General features: G+C 40.2%; 1 non-coding gene across 1 annotated transcript; it reads right to left on the bottom strand.

The window, feature by feature from the left end:
- Nucleotides 1-6,437: 6,437 nt before the first annotated feature.
- LOC141657995 (small nucleolar RNA R71) lies at nucleotides 6,438-6,544 on the bottom strand. Its single transcript, XR_012548907.1, has one exon. It is a non-coding gene; the product is annotated as a small nucleolar RNA R71 (small nucleolar RNA).
- Nucleotides 6,545-6,985: the final 441 nt, after the last annotated feature.

Genomic DNA, 6,985 nt, shown 5'->3' with positions numbered 1-6,985 from the left:
TGTGGGCCCGGACAAGGAACCCGACCGTGACCGTAATATCAATTAATGCATTTCAACCAAGACCTCGTTCGAGTCTCACCATCTAGGGATCACAAAGACACAAGTGTCCTAGTTTTCCCCAGCGGAGTCACCAATCTGTGGACATGGCCCACCTGCGTATGCCCAGCCGATTTGTGGACAACGGCAGCGGTCTTTTTGAAAGCCACGCTCGGCGGCGTAAAAATGCTTTCGACCGGATCGTTTTAGATCGGTCGGTTTCATCTTGGCAAGGGTCTCGAAACGATGCAAGAGATGTTCAGAGTCGCCACCAAGCATTTGTGGGATGCTTGGAACCCGTTCGAATCCACTTTATTCCTCGGTCAAACGAAGCACAAAGCAGTGTTTGACATAGGTACTAAAGATAAGGAATCGTCCCTCTTTAGCATCCTATCTCTAGAATGACTATCGTACGCCCTGGATAAGGTCGTCCACTATCCAAAGTTTCTGAGTAAGAGGTGAAGGTACGTATTTGGAAGCCCTTTAATCAGACACCCAATCCCGCCCGCGGTAGCGGCCTCTACTGATCGATCTTGGTTGGTTAAATGCAAAAGTTGATAAAACGGGTAAATGCATGAATGCGCATCCACTAGTTTGAACCTAACATGTGAGCTTTCTATGTCGGTTGATTTAATCCAAGTATCAAGTATAAGATGTCGAGTTGGATTTAATGTTGATTTGCATGCAAGACGGAAATTAAACACCCATTTACCAAATTAGGTTTATGGTGCATAACGTGATCCATTTGTCTTAGTAAGGCATTTTGCGAATATGATGTTGAATGGATAGATTCGTCGTCTGATCCGTCCTGTATTCGGGTTGGCCGAAGTCGGGATCGTCCTAGACAAATGCTGGAAGGAGAATAGACGCTGCATCAGGCAGCCAGAAGAGGCGCGAGCCTATTGGCGATGCAAAGGGGTCTGCCCTGGTCTACATCAGACCACCATAAGAGGCGCGAGCCTGTTGGCGATGCAAATGAGTCTCCCCTGGTTTGAAAATGGAAAGATAAATGGCCTGTTTAGGCGCGGGTCAACAGACGATGGAAAACGTCTTCTGACCATTGAAAAAGTTTGTAAAACGTATTGAAAAATGGGTGTTTAAACCCGTCTTGATTTGAAAAGACCGTGTTGATGACAGCCCCAGATTGCAGACCTCCGACCCAAGCTCCACTGGTGAACGGGTTGCATGATGGAACCGCCGTGTTGATGACAGGCCCAGATTATCATCCTGGTGTCTGGTGTACGGACTTACCTGCAAAAGGTGGAAAGTCAGATCCTGACGGAGTGCTTAGCAATGCATTACCTGGCGTCTGCTGCAGGCTGGGTGGATTGTCAAATGACAAGCATCCCAATCCTCTGGGCTCAATGGGTTCACTGGGTGCTACTCCTGCAAGGTCTAGCTTGGTGACTAGTTCTGACGGAATTGATCGACTTGATCCTCCACCGCTGGTCAGGTTCAGGGCCTCAGGAGTTGATGCTAGTTTGGGTTGGACTGCTGTTACGATCTAAGCAATCAGGTTCTGATTGTCCTTTCTCAGATCCTCAACGGCCTGGCGTAGAGTATCCATCCCCTGAATCATCACCTACATCGGGTCAAGTACTGGAGGTCCTCTGCTTCTGAGAACTTTTGCACCTGATCCCTCCTGGATCGGGGCCCTGGACGCAGCTTCACCTCTGCTGGGGCTGCTTTCCCTGCTGGATCTGGGCTGGCTGGGCGCGCCTGCTGCCTTGGATATCTGCGGCGGTTTAAGAGACAAAGGCATGGTTCTGGGTGACATGCTGACGGCGACCATCTGACTGGATGCTAGAGGTGCACTCACTGATCCTGCAGACGCAGGAGAAGGTCCTGCTCCAGAGGATAGGGCTGACATGCTCTGGCTGCTGAACGGATTCTGGCTGGTTCCGGCCATGGCTATGGTCTGGTTAGATCTTGCGAGATTTGGCTATAGAAAATGATCAATATGCCCCACGGTGGGCGCCAAACTGTTTTGGTAAAAATTTAACGACTATTGATTTAATTTAGTGAGTGATAGTGAGTAATCTACGGCCAACGATGATGTGAATAAAAGGAATTTTACGAACGTATGAATGACGAAGAAAAAGATTGATACTCAAGGTTTTGGTGACGCGGAAAACCCGATGTAGGAACAACCGCGGGAGGAGTCGAAATCCCACCAATTTGGCACTATAATCGAATGAATGTTACGCAAGTAAGGAAATACAATGAGTAAGTGGCTGTTGAAGTAATGCTAATGAGAGGTGTGACGTTGAGTGAGAGAGTGCTTGAATAATCCCCGATCCCTTTCCTTTGCTTCGTATTATATAGTTGTTGAGGCTAGGTCTAGAGTCCAAAAAACTCCTTCCATGTTTCTGCTCCTGTATTCTTGGTCAACCCACAAGAATAGGAAATGGTTGTTGATTTCTTCACGTGGGGTTTGACAAAGTAAATACCCCACTTGCGTTTATTTGCCATCTTGATCCTATGGCTCTCAATATGCCACGTCACCGGTCCTCTTTAATTGCTCTCCTCCAATCGATGCCGGCCACGTCATAGGTAATAAAAAATGTAGTTGTTTTATCCCTAATAACGGGTCAAATATTCACTCACTTTAAGTATAAAATAAGTAATACGTTGCATGGTGGAGCTCAAAAATGTCACCAATTTAAGCATATTTGACCCATCTTTCACTTTAAACGGATTTATCCGTCTATAATGAGACTAATAGTAAATAAAATCATTTGATACACTCTAGAATGTTTGGTTAGGTCATGTAAGTTTAGTTAGTCTTTCTTAAGACAGTTGTATTTGTTTTAACATTAAAATGAATCGAGTAATATCTCATTTGAATATTTAAGATAAATCTATTGCGTTACCTTATGCATTATGCTTTTATTTTATTCAATTATATTATTTGACCTGTCTTATACTTAAAATAGATATACCGATCTTAAACGAAAATTTGTGATATAAAATTGTTTTGATTTTTGAATAAGTTTTTATTAGGATATCCTTACCCGCTCCAATTATTAATAGTTATTTTGTTTCAAAATCCTTCTTATAAAAATGTCGAATTGATAACTACCTATTCGTCTATTACAAAAAAGGTAATATAAGAGATACTTTAATCAGATTATCATAAAGTATCATTTTAATTGTTTAGCTAATCAAGTGACAATTTTTCTAAAGTGATAAAGGGGTGTTTGGTTTGAACTTTTGGAATAAATTTAATACACTCCTTTGTTTGGTTGGACATTTTGAAATGAAGTTAGATATCTGATGGATTCTAACTCCATTTCAACCCCTTGAAATCTCATGCCTATCTCTCTCCCCAATGTTTTTAAATCCATTATGTCCAATACATTATTTTTCTCCATTCCTAGATTGAACCAAACAACTATAAACATGTATAGGGTTCGAACTCCATACCTTCCTGGAGTTAAAATCCATTTCATTACATTCCCAATGTTTGAACCAAACGACTCCTAAGACGATTCTTCTCCGATTAGTTTTCTCCTAATTTAAAATTTTTAACGGGTTAGATCCCAGTTCGACTCATAATACGTGTCGGGTATATAGATCACGAGTCGTGTTAGGGTTAGAATACAGTTTAAAAAAAGTTCTCACGTCTTTTACCATTTTTCAGCTGAAAAACCATAGTTTTTAAAATTAAATCATATTTAATATTAATTATATAATACAGTTTAATTAGATCCCAGGTCGACTCATTATACCTGTCGGGTATATAGATCACGAGTCGTGTTAGGGTTAGAATACAATTTAAAAAAAGTTCTCACGTCTTTTATCATTTTTCAGCTGAAAAAACATAGATTTTAAAATTAAATTATATTTAATATTAATTATATAATTATACACATTATCATCGTACTTAAATCAAAGCATTTATAATTTTTTTTAAATAAATTGTTTTATTATTGATGTGACCATAATAAGCGCATATTTAGCCCCCGAATTAGCCTTGTTCCCATGCTTTTTAGTGCCTATTTGGGTCATTTCTTATCTTTAGTTCTTTGTTTTGCATATTCTTTGAGATTTTGATCCCTTGGTAGGAAAGGAGTAAGAATCTTGCATTTTCATGGCAAAACGAGGCTAAATTGATTATATTCAATGACCAAGCATCAAGAAGAGACAAGACTAGAAGGCCTTTGTACATATCATAGTAGAAGAACAATGTTGAGAAAGGATCCTTGCGTCCCCAAGGAAATCCCCAAGGAATTTATGAAGAAAAGGGAAGAAAAGAAGAAGAATTGACGCTGACCAACAATCCGAACGGATTGCAGACAATCCGCCCGTCCAGCCAGAACAATCCGAGCGTCCCTCCTTGGAATCCGCTCGGATTCCCCCTCAACAATCCGAACGTCCCTCTCCTGAATCCGCTCGGATTGCACCGCCCAAATCCGGCCGTCCCGACTCTAATCCGCCCGGATTCCCGCACAAAGACGGATTTCATTCTTCAAGCTACGAAAAGAGAAGCCCTTCTCTCAGAAAATACCGGGTCCTCCTTGCTCAACTTAAAAAGTGTAATTACTAGTTTAGCCCTTAGTTAACCCTAATGCATCCTCCCTAATTTTCACTATAAATACCCCATTAGTCTAATTAGAGGAGCATGTTCTTCTTATCAATAATTAGTGTAGTTAATATCAATCAAATCTCTTTTCAATATTGTAATCAAGTATTAATCAAGTTTTAATCCAAGTTTTAGTTCTTTAATCTCTCTCTTGTTCTTCCTTTATTTCGGGTAATTGAAGATTATTTGGGTTATTATTGGGAGATTGACAACCTCTCAATCTAGGATTCAAGTACTTCTATTATTCTTGATTTATTATTGGAATCATTAGTAGGTATAATCTCTTAATCCCTTTTTAATTATTGTTAATTACTTTCATTTATTCATCATGTTTCATATTGTTGGTATGATTGACAACCTTGCTAGCATGATCAACATGATAATGAGTGTGTAGTCTCTTAGCTAGGGTTTAATGGGTGATTAGGGGAAACCATCATGGGGATGATTCATGCTTAAATCAATATGCTTTCATATCTTATTTGCTTGCTTGTTTTGATCTTAATACATGCACATGTTATATTTGATGAAATGCTAAGCCTATGAATCCTTGCATTTACTATCATCTTCTATCCTTTCAACAAGACTTGTAAGACATAACCCAACTCGAGTCTTGTTAGACCATGCATGTGTTGAGTAGGAAAGATTAAGTCGACTTGTAGGTGTTGTACAATCTAATCGATTCGGCTCCGGGACCCAAACTTTCCTAGGATTGTAAGACATAACCCAACTCAATCCATCACAACAATAATTGCTTGCTTATAATTTGAGAACATGTTTGTATGATCATATCCCATGATTCCCCTATGAACCCATGACACCCTAGTGCTTTTAATCAATTGTTTACACCCCTTATTTTATTCTTCTTGGTAGTTTATTTTCATTGTTATTTTAGTTTAGTGACCTTCTACACCAACCCAATTTGTGACACCCCTAGACACTACTAGTTACAATAGAATTCTCATTTCAATACCCGTCCCTTGGGATCCGAACTTTACTTGCCTCTTTACTAATTGTAGAGTTGTTTGTGAAGTATAAATTGTGTTTTGTATCGACCATTGACCAACGACCACATATACTTAATTGTGAACACGAAATGGCATCGATCAAAAATGGCGTCGTTGCCGGGGACGGTGTTTAATTGATTTAAGATTTCTTTTTATTGTTATTAGTTGTGTCTTTTTTCACCTTGGGGAAGTAAAACTCCTCAAGGTTTGTTCTAATTGTTTTCGAGTTGTTTGATATTTTGCATGTCTAGAAGGTCACAAGGTGATTTGTTACCTTTTGACCGTGAAATCGAAAGAACCTTGACGAATAATAGGAGACTTGTTAGGAGGAATTTGGGAGGTGTTGGTGAAGTTGTTCAACCCACTAGTGAGTTTGTCAATCCTTTCGCAATAGAAGGAGAAGAGAAGCCATTAAACAATACCACACAAAATCCACCTACAATGCCTAAATTCTCGTCACACTCTATACCCACCGAGGAGAATCTACCAAATGGTACTCCTACACCACAACATCTAACCGGAAATTTTATTGCCAAGTCCGCCTTCATCCAATTAGTTGAGAGGAGCCAATTCGGGGGAATGCCTAGTGAGGACCCTCATTCTCATATGGAAACCTTTTGCGATTATTGTGATGCTATCTCTCAAACGGGCGTGACTCAAGACCAAATTAGATGGGTCTTATTTCCTTTTTCGTTAATCGGCACCGCAAAGCAATGGTTGAAGGGCCTTGATAAGGCCACCCTTGGAATAGATTCTTGGAAGAAGTTGGCTCTAGCTTTCTACAAAAATTCTACCCACCGGAAAAGACTAACATGCTAAGAGCTCAAATTACGGGTTTTAAGCAAAGGGATGAAGAATCTTTGTATGAAGCTTGGGAGCGGTTCAAAGGTATTTGTCGCTCATGTCCTCACCATGGACTTAGCGAATGGTTTTTGGTGCAACAATTTTGGAATGGTTTATATGAAGATTCAAGGAACATTCTCAACATGGGATCAAATGGAATGTTCACCGAAGTTGATGACAATCAAACATGGAACAAGATTGAGGAAATGGCGGTCCATAATTCACAATATAGTAGACCTCGCAAGGCTACTAGAGGAGGAAAGCATGAAGTGGACTCCGTTACTCAATTGGGTGCTCAACTTAGTGCTCACATTGACACAATCAACTTGAAGTTTGAACAAGCTATGGCTAGACTTGAGGAAAACTCAAAATCATCAAAGCATCATGTCAATGCCATGATGGCATCCTCATCAATCCCAAGTGGGATATGTGAGAATTGTGGAACTTTGGGTCATAACCCAAGTGAGTGTAGGGGAACAACCGAACAAGTTAATGCTTTCCAAGCTTACAAAAGTGG

The sequence above is a fragment of the Silene latifolia genome, chromosome 5 (genome assembly GCF_048544455.1).
Source record: "Silene latifolia isolate original U9 population chromosome 5, ASM4854445v1, whole genome shotgun sequence".
Classification (NCBI taxonomy): domain Eukaryota; kingdom Viridiplantae; phylum Streptophyta; class Magnoliopsida; order Caryophyllales; family Caryophyllaceae; genus Silene; species Silene latifolia.
Note: the sequence above shows the minus strand (reverse complement) of the source record. Positions and strands in the feature narration are given on the sequence as shown.